Below are 12,255 nucleotides of genomic sequence, written 5' to 3' on the forward strand. Positions count from 1 at the left end.
AGAAGCTGCACTCTCCAGGGGGAAAAAAGTGATGAATTTTCAGGTAATAATAAAGCTGCAAATGTAATTTGATGCTATTCCTGACATTTTAAATGGGACCACCAATGGTGCATCAAAAAGAGTGCTCTAAATTCTATCTGATTCCTTAAGGCAATTATCCAGGGGTCCTGCTAGCCAGGAGCAGAAGAGAAAAACAGATGACAGAAGCGAAGTCATTTTATGAGTTTGGCTGGAATTTTAATTGCACTTCTCCCTTTATTAATTAAGAAAATGAATGTTTATCACAGACCAGTGAAGACTGGTAGCGTGCTCTAGAGAGGACTCCTGATGCAGCATCCTGCTCCTGCTGGCAGTGCTTTTGAGAGACAGGAGGTGGAGGTTGGGGAGAGTCAGCACCCAGCAGAGGGCTGGCCACGGATAATCAGGAAACGGGCATTTTGCAGGGGCTTTGGCTTCCCTTTCAAATTTTAAACTAGTCTCAATTCTGCATGACTCAGGTTTGACGATTCAAGGAGATGGGCTCGGGCCATGTCTATTGCAAGATGCCACCTCCCAGCCACCCTGCCTGCTGCACTCATTTGCCAGCCCAATTACAGACTTGAAGTGTGGGCTGCGATTTTCACAGTGATTGCGGTTTCTAGTGAGCCCTGAAATGCGGTAGGGTAGTGAAGTCTGACACATGTTACAGCCTGGGCATCCTTTTAGATGCTCTCTAGCACCTTCCCTCTGCCGCTTCCAGGGCTGTTGCCCAGCTCTCCGGTGCTCTCTCAAAGCTGCTGTACCAGCTGGCAATAAATGATCACAGAGCTGATGTTTCCATATTATTGGGCAGGAGGGTTAGTGACTTCCTCCCTGCGATACTGTATGGCTGGGGAGGCTGCAAGGGGAATTTTAGTTTTGAAGGCTGCACATGGGCATGTCTGTATTGCCAGGCTTGGAAGAGTTAGATACTGTCTTTAGTCAGAGGCTGAACTCAGGAATGCTGCAGAGCAGGAAATCAGTATAGGATAACTTATGTCAGAAGGGACTTACAGAAGTCTCCAGTCCAACCTCCTGCTCTAAGCAGGGTCAGGTTTGAGATCAGATGGGGCTACTTGGGTCTTTATCCAATTTGGCCTTGAAAACCTTTTAGGACAGAGTGTGCAACCTCTGTGGGCAATCTGTTCATAGATTAGTTGGTTGTAACAAATTGGCATTTTCTTTTATTGTTATTATTGTTCATTTATTTTCTGGCTCATTTTTCATGTCTCTGAGCTTTCTGTCTGTATTGGTAAAAGCCATCTCATGGCTTCTAAGCAAGGTCTGGGGAAAGTGTGGGGATTATCCCATGCATTTCAAGAATTTCCAAGTAACAGTGTTGCCATTCCCAATTTTCCATTTTCTTTAAGTATGTTCTCTCCCTTTGTTTAAAACCCCCACTGGCTTTTTCTGCCTTTTTTTTTTCCCTTATGTGGTTCCTCACCCACCCCTATGACAGTGGTAGAGGAGGAAGGACCCTGTTTTCCATGCATCTTGGGCTGCTGCTAGGACCTCTGTAATACTTTTAGATATCTCAGACCATTTGATACTCAGTATAACTTCAGTCTGTGAGGAACTGAAGGGTGAGGGAGACGAGAACAGGATCCAGATCTTTTGTTTCTAGGTACTGCAGTAAGCAGCTTTTCATGACAATTTGCATTCATATATTGTATTTCAAATGTTGAACATTGGATGATGAAGCTCCTGGTTTATATCAGCCTTGAGGCAGAGATCATGTTCTTGCGCCGTGTTGTCCCAGCATGTGACAATAATGTTGTGAGCATCGCACTGATGGTGTTTGTTCGTGGTGGAATAGTGTGTTAGCTCTGGCATGCGGTGTGATATGTTTGGTAATGTCGTCTCAGGCTGGTTGTGTTGATGAGGAGCCTTGTTTCATTTTGGCTACATCATGGTTGTCTCAGGCCTTTCCCTTTTTAACCTACTCACTCTGTGTAAATTACATTAAGGAAATAATAAATAAATAGCCATGGGCTTTCCCTGGCTGAAATTAGCTGTTGACCTTAGACTACCATAAGCTACATTTATAAAAAGCCCCTGCTGATTTTCCTGGTGGGCTAGAGGAACCCTCTGAGTGGCTTTTTGTGAATTAATGTTTGGAGGAGGAGTGGCGGGGATGGTGTGAATGTTATGTGTTTTGCTACACTAGCTGATGATTGCTTGAATGAGTGGACTTCCTGATTCAAAGGTAAAGAATGAATGGTCTCTCCTCATAGTTTCAATTTTATTATAAAAGGTACTTTAGCAGCTCAGTGGTATCAGTAGCCCCACGCAAGTGCCTAGACAATTGTTTCCACTGCTTGAGAAAAAGTCCATCTGACGCACCAATGGGAAGTCGACACTTTCAGTTCATTAAAACGAGCATCTATGAGTGCATGTACTCAGCTGAGAATGTTTCAGCCTCTAAGAGGGGTCTGAAAAAGGCTTGAACTTTAAAAGCTTCCATTGTCTGAAGGCACAGGCTATTCCAGCTCAGCTCCCTCCTGCTGTAGCCCTGGGACTAAGGGTGTAGTTGCTATTTGATTGTTGCAGCAGCCTTGCTTTATTGCTTAACCTTGCTTTATTTAAAAATAATAATTAAAGTTGTTGCTCTCTCTGTTTGCAAGATAACGATGAATTTGGAACACATAAAAAGTTATTTGGCTAAAGGTTCAGTGAAGGGGCCTTCAGAGAGAACTGATGACAAGTATATTCATGTTTTACTAATTTTATTAATATTTGTCTGCTTTGTTCTCTTCCCAGAGTTAATATCCCTCTCTGTATTTGCAGACTAGTTCCTTCAAATTGGTTACTACTGCCATGCAAGTAGTTCTGGAGGGTGGCCCTGTAGGGGCTTTTTTTTGCCTACTTTGCTCTAATCATTGCTTTGAGATTACATCAAAATGATGCCACTTGACGATGCAGCAGAATACTGATGACCTCTGGCAAAGGTTTCTTGATGCATTACCAATTGCATCCTACAGACCAGACTTAAAGGGAGCTTGGATATTCCTGGAGAAGCTAGCAAACACAAACAGCAGGATACAGAATCTTCCACATGAAAGCTGTTACTGCCTTTTCCCTCCTAAATGAGTTTACTGTACTGCTGAAGCAGTGGACGTACTTGTTCTAAGGGCTTGGGGGCTTTTTAATAGTAGAGTACTATAGGATTAAATATTCAGCCACCAAATCTCTAATGTCAACCCCTTGGTAATAAGGGGGAAGCAATGATGTTAACAGCTTTTCTGATACGACTTAGAGGGCAGCACTATGTTTGGCCCCATCTTGTTTTCAGTTGTGGTACTGGTGTCTGAAAACATAACTAGGAATGTCAGTATCTGACAATATAGTGTATATAGATAAGAACTGTTAGTGAACTTTAAATAACTGTTTCTAGTATGAATTGTTATGTTCTCTGTCTTTAAATATAGCAGCTTTTCAGCTTTGTCACAGCCATGGTTAAGATGATAGGCTTGTTTTTTTTTTTACCTTGTTTTTTTTTCTTTAGGTACGGTCATTCCAGGGAATTTATAATCAAGACTAGTTCAGGTTAGAAGGGGCCTTTGCAGGTCTTCTAGTCCAGTCTCCTGCTCTTTCGTGGTGTCTAATTTGCTGAAGTGGTCCCTAATCTACTCTTTCTCTACTCTGGGTCATGCTTCACTTGCACAGACTCTGCCACTACCTTCGGGGAGGTCTGAGAGCAGACCTTCCCAGCCAAGTAGAGATTTTATACCTTGGCTTTTTGTGCTCTTTGTGGACCAACCTTTTCCTAGCTGCTGAGATACTTCTTGTTTCCTTCTGCACCCCTTCCATGTTTCAACTCCAGCCAAGGTTTTACTTTCCTACCCTCCTATGCATTCGGGCTTTGTCTCCATATTCCTTCTAAATAGCCTGTCCCCACTGTCACCTCCCGTATACTTCCTTTTAGTGTTTGAGCTTGCTCAGGAGTTCCCCCTCGGGCAGAGCTGGCCCCCTGCCAGGTTTGCTTGACTTCCTGCACATCAGAACAGGCTGTTCTGCTTTAAGTGGTTGTTCTTGGAGATCCACTGGCCCTCCTAGGTCCCTCTGCCTTGGCATCCAATGGGATCCTGCCTACCAGTGCCCTGAACGAGCCCCCATCTTCTCTTCCAAAGTTCAGTATGTCTATTCTGCCACCTGCCTACCTCACTTCTTTCAGGATTTTTGTATCATCAACTTATGATTGCTGCAACGAAGGCTGTGGTCAGCCTTTGCAGATTTAACTAGTTCATCTTAATTAATGAGTAGCAAATTGAGCAGAGTCACTCTCCTAATTGGCTTGTCTATCAGTTTTTTTCAAAAAATTGTCTTCCAGGACTGCTTTCTTGGATTGCTTGCACCCTTCCTTGTTGCCCTCCCAGGAGTTACTTGGGTCATGAAAGCTCCCAGGGAGAACCAGGGCCTGCAATTGAAGGGCTTCTCCCAGCTGATCACAGCGCATTGCATCCACTTTCTCTTGGTTTTGGTGGCCTGTAACAAAGACCTGTCACTCTATTATGCTTGTTGACCACCTCTCTCATCCTGACCCGTAAGCTTTTGACCAGTTTGTCACGTATTGCTTTGCAGAGTTCTGCACCTTTGGGTCACTTCTTTGCATAGAGCACAGCCCCAAGCTCTCTGTTTTCTCTTTTTACCTTCCTGAAGGTCATCTATTCATCCATCCATCACAGCACTGCAGTCATGTAAACTATCCCACCACATCTCTACTCTTAGAGATATCATAGCTTTGTGTCTGCACATGGACTTCCAGTTTGTTCTGTTTTGCAGCATTTGTTTGTGTACAGGCTCTTTGGAGAGGCCCACTGTGACACAGTTTGGGATTGGGAGGGGTAGAGTCTTGGGAAAAGATTAGGAACGCTGGCTACTGTTTGTTCCTCAATTCTGCTTTTCCATGGAACTGGTTCTGGTGTCAGTGTTAATCTTTTTGTGAAGCAAAGGACCTACTCCACTTGTGTAGGAAATGTCAGGGATATTGCTCCTGGGTACTGTTATATCCTGGGAAAAGACCTTTCATAACCCCTTTCTAGAACCAAGTGAGCAAGTACACAGTTGGAGATGCGGGTGTTTCTAATCTGGCTCTTTCATATGCAACTTCTATGACATAGGGTGGGTTTGTGTATCTGTAGAAAGATATGGATTGGCCACTTTTTAAGACAGTGTGCACGTATGCTAAATCACAGATGAGTTACTTTAATACATTCTTTCACCTACTTACAGAAACACGTGCATGTATTCTGTCAGTGTGATAACTTCTATTCAGCCTTCTTCAAGCAGATTTTTGGTTTCTTCAGTGTTTTTCTGTATGGTGGGCTCTGATTGTCCCACAGTGGATTTGAGAATTAGTCCCCAATGAGGAAGAATGGAGGAAAACTTTTTCTTCCTCTCTCCAGTGTAAGGGAGCAGAATCAGCTGGTGTTGGTCCTGCACTTCCTCCTCTTCTCAGAAGCTGGAAGACTGCAGTTCCCTCCTCCCACATCCTCATCTCTACTCAGATGTGTGCAACTATTGATGATTAGAAGTAATTTTTTTTTCATGTCCAGGGTTCTTCAGGTGAATTCCACCCAGGCTGTGATAGCTCCTAAACTGTGCCCTGACTATCTGAAGAGGAACCATCCTAGAACAATTGCTAGGAGCTCAGTGCACACTTCCCCTGAGCACTTCTCCATAGCTGTGGAAGTTACAGTGTGCTCAATGGCTGTGGTATCTTAGTAACTTCTCTTTGGCCTTTCTTTTTGAGGGTGTTCTGGTGTATATATTTCGAGAGAATCTTTCAAAGGAGAAACTAGACGGTCATTGTGGCATTGTGTGTCTGTCCATGCCCCCCAAAAAAAATTCTGTCCACTGTCAAATGGATTTCTCGCATGCTGGTTAAAACTCAAGAGATGTCTCCATGTTCTCTAACATATTTGGAACTCTACTTCTATAGTATAGTACTATAGTAATTTTTTACTTTGCAACACCTTTAGCTGTGCTGTCTTCCCAGCTGCTCTGACCAGATGCTCAGTTTTATGTTCTCTTTTACTGTACCTGCCTGTAGCCAGGAGAGTGTGTCTTGCAAGGCTTGTTGTGGCAAAAACATTGCAATTGCTCCAACAGGGAGTCCAAAGGATTTCTGAACTTTGAGTGTGCTTATACTTGCAACCCTAATAAATTTTCACTGTAGTTCATGCTAGTAAACAAGTCCCAAAAAAAGGTGCTCCGATAAGATTTTGCACTTAGATTGCGTTTTTTCTGTACACGTTCATGCTGAGGGCATGCATGACATTTGTAAAGTCAACAGGAGGGTAAACTGCAGAGTTAAATAACTCACTGAAAGCAATACAGTAAATCACTGTCAGAGCATGGACCATCCTTACCTTGTCCATGGGATCCTCTTCGTGTTCAAACCACAGACCTATTTAAATACAGACTAAATTTTGTAGTGATAGTGAAACACAAAAGTTGCTCCTGCATAAAGCTAGTGGTGTCTTTGTGCATTAGGAAGGGCTAATATTATTCCTTCTTGTTTATTATTCATTTTGCAGCTATTGATGGTTACAGGCGGTTGAGAAGGGACAGGCGAGGAAGGAGGGGTGGAGACGTTGCCCTCTACATCAAGAAACAAAGCGTGAAGAGCTGTCGCTGAAGAATAGCCACGAGCAGGTTGAAAGCCTTTGGGTGAGATTAAGAAGCCGAGGCAACAAAGAAAACCTTGTAGTTGGTGTCTACTACAGGCTGCCCAATCAAGGGGAGCCTGTTGACGAAGCCTCTTTACTCCAGCTACAGGAGGCATTGCACTCGAAGGCTCTTGTCCTGCTGGGGGACTTCAGCCACCCCGACAGCTACTGGAAGAGTAGCACAGTGAGCTCTAGACAATCTGGGGGACTCCTGGAGTGCATGGAAGATAACTTCTTAAGCCACTTAATAGACAGCCCTACCAGAGGAGATGCTATACTGGACCTGATGGTCACCAGTGCAAGGGCACCAGGTGACATCAAGATTGGAGGCAGCCTGGGCTGCAGTGATCATGCAGTGATGCAGTTCACAGGGATATGGGTCAGGGGAAGAGTAAAGCCAGGACCCTGAATTCTAGGAAAGCTAACTATGGCTCTTCAAGGACTTAGTCAGTAGGACCCCCTGGGAAACTGTCCTCAGGGACAAGAGAGCAGAACAGAGCTGGTGGATCTTTAAGGATGCTTTTCTTAGAGAGCTCTCAGTCCCCAAGTATAAGAAATCAGGAAAGGAATACAAGAGACTGGCGTGGCTGAGTCGAGACCTGTTGGTCAAACTAACAGGCAAGAAGGAAATGCACAGGCAGTGGAAGCAGGGGCAGGTATCCTGGGAGGAGTATAGGAATGCTGCCCGGTTGTGTAGGGATGGGGTCAGGAAGGCCAAGGCGCAGCTGGAGCTGAACTTGGCAAGGGATGCAAAGAATAATAAGAAGGGCTTCTACAGGTATGTCAGCCAGCAAAGGAAAGTCAAAGACAGCGTACCCCCACCCCTACCCCCCAGTGAGCAAGACTGGCAAACTGGTAAGAACGGATGAGGAGAAAGCTGAGGTAGTCAAGTTTTTTGCCCCAGTCTTCAATGGCAACATCTCTCACCACACCTCTCAAGTGGATGGACCACAAGGCAGGGACTGGGGAAGAAAAGTCCTTCCCACTCTAAGAGAAGATCAAGTTCATGACCACCTGAGGAACCTGAACATACAGAAGTCTGTGGGACCTGATGAGATGCATCCCGGAGTCCTGAGGGAATTGGCTGATGTAGTTCCCAAGCCACTGTCCCTCGTATTTGAAAAGTCATGGCAGTCAGGTGAAGTCCCTGGTGACTGGAAAAAGGGAAACATTGTGCCCATTTTCAAAAAGAGTAGAAAGGAGACTTGGGAACTAGTGACCTGTCAACCTCACCTCTGTGCCTGCAAAGATCATGGAACAGATCCTCCTAGAAGCTATGCTAAGGCACATGGAGGACAAGGAGGTGATTCGAGACAGCCAGCATGGCTTCACCGAGGGCAAATCCCTTCTGACCAACCTAGTAGCCTTCTATGATGGAGTGACTACACCAGTGGACAAGGGAAGAGCTATAGGTGTTGACTCTCTGGACTTCTGTAAGGCCTTTTACACGGTCCCCCACAACATCCTTCTCTCTAAATTGGAGAGTTATGGATTTGGTGTGTAGACAGCTCGGTGGATGAGGAATTGGTTGGGTGGTCACATCCAGAGGGTAGTGGTCAATGGCTCAAAGTCCAGATGGAGATCGGTGACTAGTGGTGTCCCTCAGGGGTTCATATTGTGATTGGTACTGTTCAATATCTTCACCAGTGACGTAGACAGTGGGATCGAGCACACCCTGAGCAAGTTTGCAGATGACACCAAGCTGAGTGGTGTGGCTGACGCGCCTGAGGGACAGAATGCCATCCAGAGGGACCTGGACAGGCTGAAGAAGTGAGCCTAGGTGAATGTCCTGAGGTTTAATAAGGCTAAGTGCAAAGTCCTGCAGCTGTGTTCAGGCAACCCCCGGTATCAATACAGCCTGGGGGATGAAGGGATTGAGAGCAGCCCTGCTGGGAAGGACTTGGGGCTACTGGTGGATGAAAAACTAAACATGAGCTCTCAATGTGTGTGGGCAGCCCAGAAGACCAACCATGTCCTGGGCTGCATCAAAAGCAGTGTGGCCAACGGATTGAGGGGGGTGATTCTGCCCCTCTACTCTGTTGTGGGGCCTGTGAGACTCCACCTGGAGTACTGCATCCAGCTTGGGAGCCCTCAGCACAGGAAAGATGTGGACCTGTTGGAGTGGATCCAGAGGAGGGCCACAAAAATGATCCAAGGGCTGGAGCACCTCTCCTATGAAGACAGATCGAGAGAGCTGGGGTTGTTCAGCCTGGAGAAGAGAAGGCTTTGGGAGACCTTATAGTGGCCTTTGAGTAGTTAAAGGAGGCCTACAGGAAAGATGGGGACAAACTTTTTAGTAGGACCTGTTGCAATAGGACAAGGGGTGATGGTTTTAAACTAGATGAGGGAAGATTTAGACTAGATATTAGAAAGAAATTTTGTACAATGAGGGTGGTGAAACACTGCAAGAGGTTGCCCAGAGAGGTGGTAGATGCCCCATCTCTGGAAACATTCAAGGTCAGGTTGGATGGGCCTCTGAGCAACCTGATCTCATGGAGATGTCCCTGCTTATTGCAAGGCAGGTTGGACAAGGTGACTTTTAAAGGTCCCTTCCAACCCGAACTATTCTGTGATTCCTAAGAAGCGTTTTCCTGTTATGAGAAAAGGTACTTTTCCTTCTTTCCCCTTGTAGTGTTATTGTTTCACTTGGAACAAAAGATTTTTTTGAAAGGGAACTTTACCTTGTTGCCATAATGCAGTTGCAAGTACAAGTTTAAAAAAAAAACAACACACACAAAAAAACTTCATGCAATTTGAACACAAAATGTGAATATATTTTGACCTACAGTCACACAGGATCTGTCACTTGATTGAAAGACTATAATGTTCACAACAGATGTTTAAGAAACGTGTTAATTATGCTGAAAAATGCTCTGTACTTCATTTATTACAGGATAGATTTGTTACGTGCTACGGAAGACTTCTCACTTAATATTTTGATTTTAATATTTAAATGAGCTTTTCTCACTTAATATTTTGAAAAATAGTATTGTGGTGAAAAGCTTTCTCGTAATTGACTGTGAAGCACAGTTTTGCCTTGGTCAGATGAAGGTCTTTCAACCAGCTGATATTTTTCCACTTTTAGTGTTTGATTCTGCTCTGGTTCTTAGCAGAGCCATCATAATTTGAAGCTTGTTAGGTGCCTGTGGTTTCCAGCAGTGCAAGCGTAATGTAAAGCTGGAGTTCAGCCTAATGAATGCAGCACTTCGTGGGCTTTTACGCTGTTAGAAAATTTAACTTGAGCCATGAGGCATGGCAGAGGGGAAGATAAGTTCATTGTCGTTTAAGAGCCATTAATCTGATATGAATGCTTTCCCTCTTCTAGCTGATCTCTTTTTGAAATGTTGCCCAATTTTAAGTGTCAAAACCAGATGAAGCAGACGAACCCTACGCCTGCGTTATTTCTGCAAGCTGTGTGTTTCTCAATTACAGCTTTTGAGCCGGAGCAAATGCAGAGAACGTCTGCTACCGGCAGCGTTGAGGCTAACCTCTGCTCTTGACCATGAGGTTTCCAGACCCTTGTGGTGAAGGCTAGTACTGCTAATGATGCACAAACGGCATCCCACTAACAATTTCCACACCTCATTTGTCTTCCCTGCTATGCAGAAGACCTGCTTAAAATAACAGCATCCCTCAACCACAGTCTGGTCGTGGTGGCTTAACCTCGCAATAGCTCTAGCCAGCTCGGTAATTCCAGCCCACCATTCATGCGTAGTTTGCTCATCTTGACAGGGGCATTCCCATGCATGGCTCCCGTGCTGACAGTGGGTGTCTGTCTGTGTTCCTGTCTAGAAGGATTTTCATCTTTGGGTGCAGCCCCAGCTCCATGAAGCTGCTGATGAAATTCCCATTGACCACTGGGGTTTGGCATTCCCCAGTCGTTCTTTCCTTCGTGCCTACGTTCGTTCAGTGTGTGTTCAGCTCTGGTTTCACACTCACCTCTTCTCTAGCCCTTCCTCCTCCACTCTTGTCTCCTTAAAAGATGACAGAGGCACAGAAATAGCACTTTCTGCAGTCTTCAGAGGGGTTATTTTGTGGTTTCCTGGAGAGCCTAAGCTTGCATGTAGCTTGCTTGTGAGCCTTTTTTTTTTTTTTTTTCTTTCTCTTTTGAAACTTATATGCTGAAGGCCCAGCCTCACAGGAAACCATCTTTAACCAGACCACAGCAGCAGAGTTATCACATTTACCCCCCCCTCCCCAAAACTGGCTGAAAGATCACATAGGTGGCACAGTTTCACAGCCCTAAGAATTTCACTGCTTTGCAGTGGGAATGCACACGCTGGGTAGGAAATCCCGAGATGTTCCACTGCCTCTGCCTCAAAGGGCCAGCGCTCGTTAGGCTCATGTCTATTCCTCTTAGGGTTTTGGGGTGGGACTTTTGCTGGGGTGAGGGGAGGAGGGACATTGCTTCTACCTTCATCACAGTGAACTTCAAACCAGCAGGAGTTCTTTTTCAGGTTTTGCATGTGCTGAAGAGGTCGTGTGTTGAGATGATGCTGGGTTTTGACTAGAGCAGACAAAAATTCTTACACTAGCTGGAGCCTTTTTGAAGTTGCCATTTGTGGCCTACCATAACCATCCTTTTCTTTCCTGTGCCTGGTGGCTTCTTATTTTACTGAGATGTAAGCTCACTTAGCATCAGTACAGAATCAGGGATTCCTTCACTTACTTACACTAGGCATGCCCTATTTTGGGAGTCTGCCGGTTATCCATAGTTGTGTTCGCTGTTCGTCTTTTGTCTTCCACAAGCCTGTGTGGTTGGGTCCAGGTTTTTTTCTGCTAAAAGATGATGCTACCAGTCAGGCATTCTTTCAACATGCTGTCTCTGATTTTAGATCATGCTGTTATATTGGCTAGTAATATACTGAGCACAAACAAAAGATCACTGAAAATATCCTTCTCAGTAATGGTTAAAGTTTCATATTTGATTGAACTCTTTAGTTTTAAATACTACCTTTTAGCAAAAAGATGTATATTGCTGTTGTTAAGTGGTAGACTCTCCATGGGATCAGGAGAAACAAAATTCTGTTTTCCCTATGCCATAGCTTATTTTATGAACATGAAAAAAATCACAAGTTGTGTTGTATTCACTTTTCAGGCTTTTAAAGGGTGGTAATCACTCATTAGCTCCATTTCATGATACAAGGAATCATTTGAACAAAACCCAAAAGAGGTGCCATAATAAATTAGCACGAAGTCAGAACGGAACGTGGAATTCATGTTGAAAAGTCTCAACCCTGCCTTGTCCAGAAGTTAACAAGGACCTGAAGCTGTTCCTGTTTTCTCTCTCAAGTCCATGGATATTTGCACAGAAATTACAACATCCTCATAGAACAATGACATAACTTTATCTGATAAAACAATGAGGTTTTTTAGATAAACTAAGAAACCGTGGGTTTACGTGACACCCCAGCTCATCTGTTGGAAGGCCCACTTCCTGTGCCATTCCTGTTGTTTAATTTGATCTTCTCAGAATTCGCAAGTTTATCTGAATTTTCCAGCTTTCCTCTGATTTATCCAACTTTCCCAGTTTATTGTCTGAACTAATTCCACCTCTCTCCTTTAT

The sequence above is a fragment of the Numenius arquata genome, chromosome 5 (assembly GCF_964106895.1).
Source record: "Numenius arquata chromosome 5, bNumArq3.hap1.1, whole genome shotgun sequence".
Lineage (NCBI taxonomy): Eukaryota > Metazoa > Chordata > Aves > Charadriiformes > Scolopacidae > Numenius > Numenius arquata.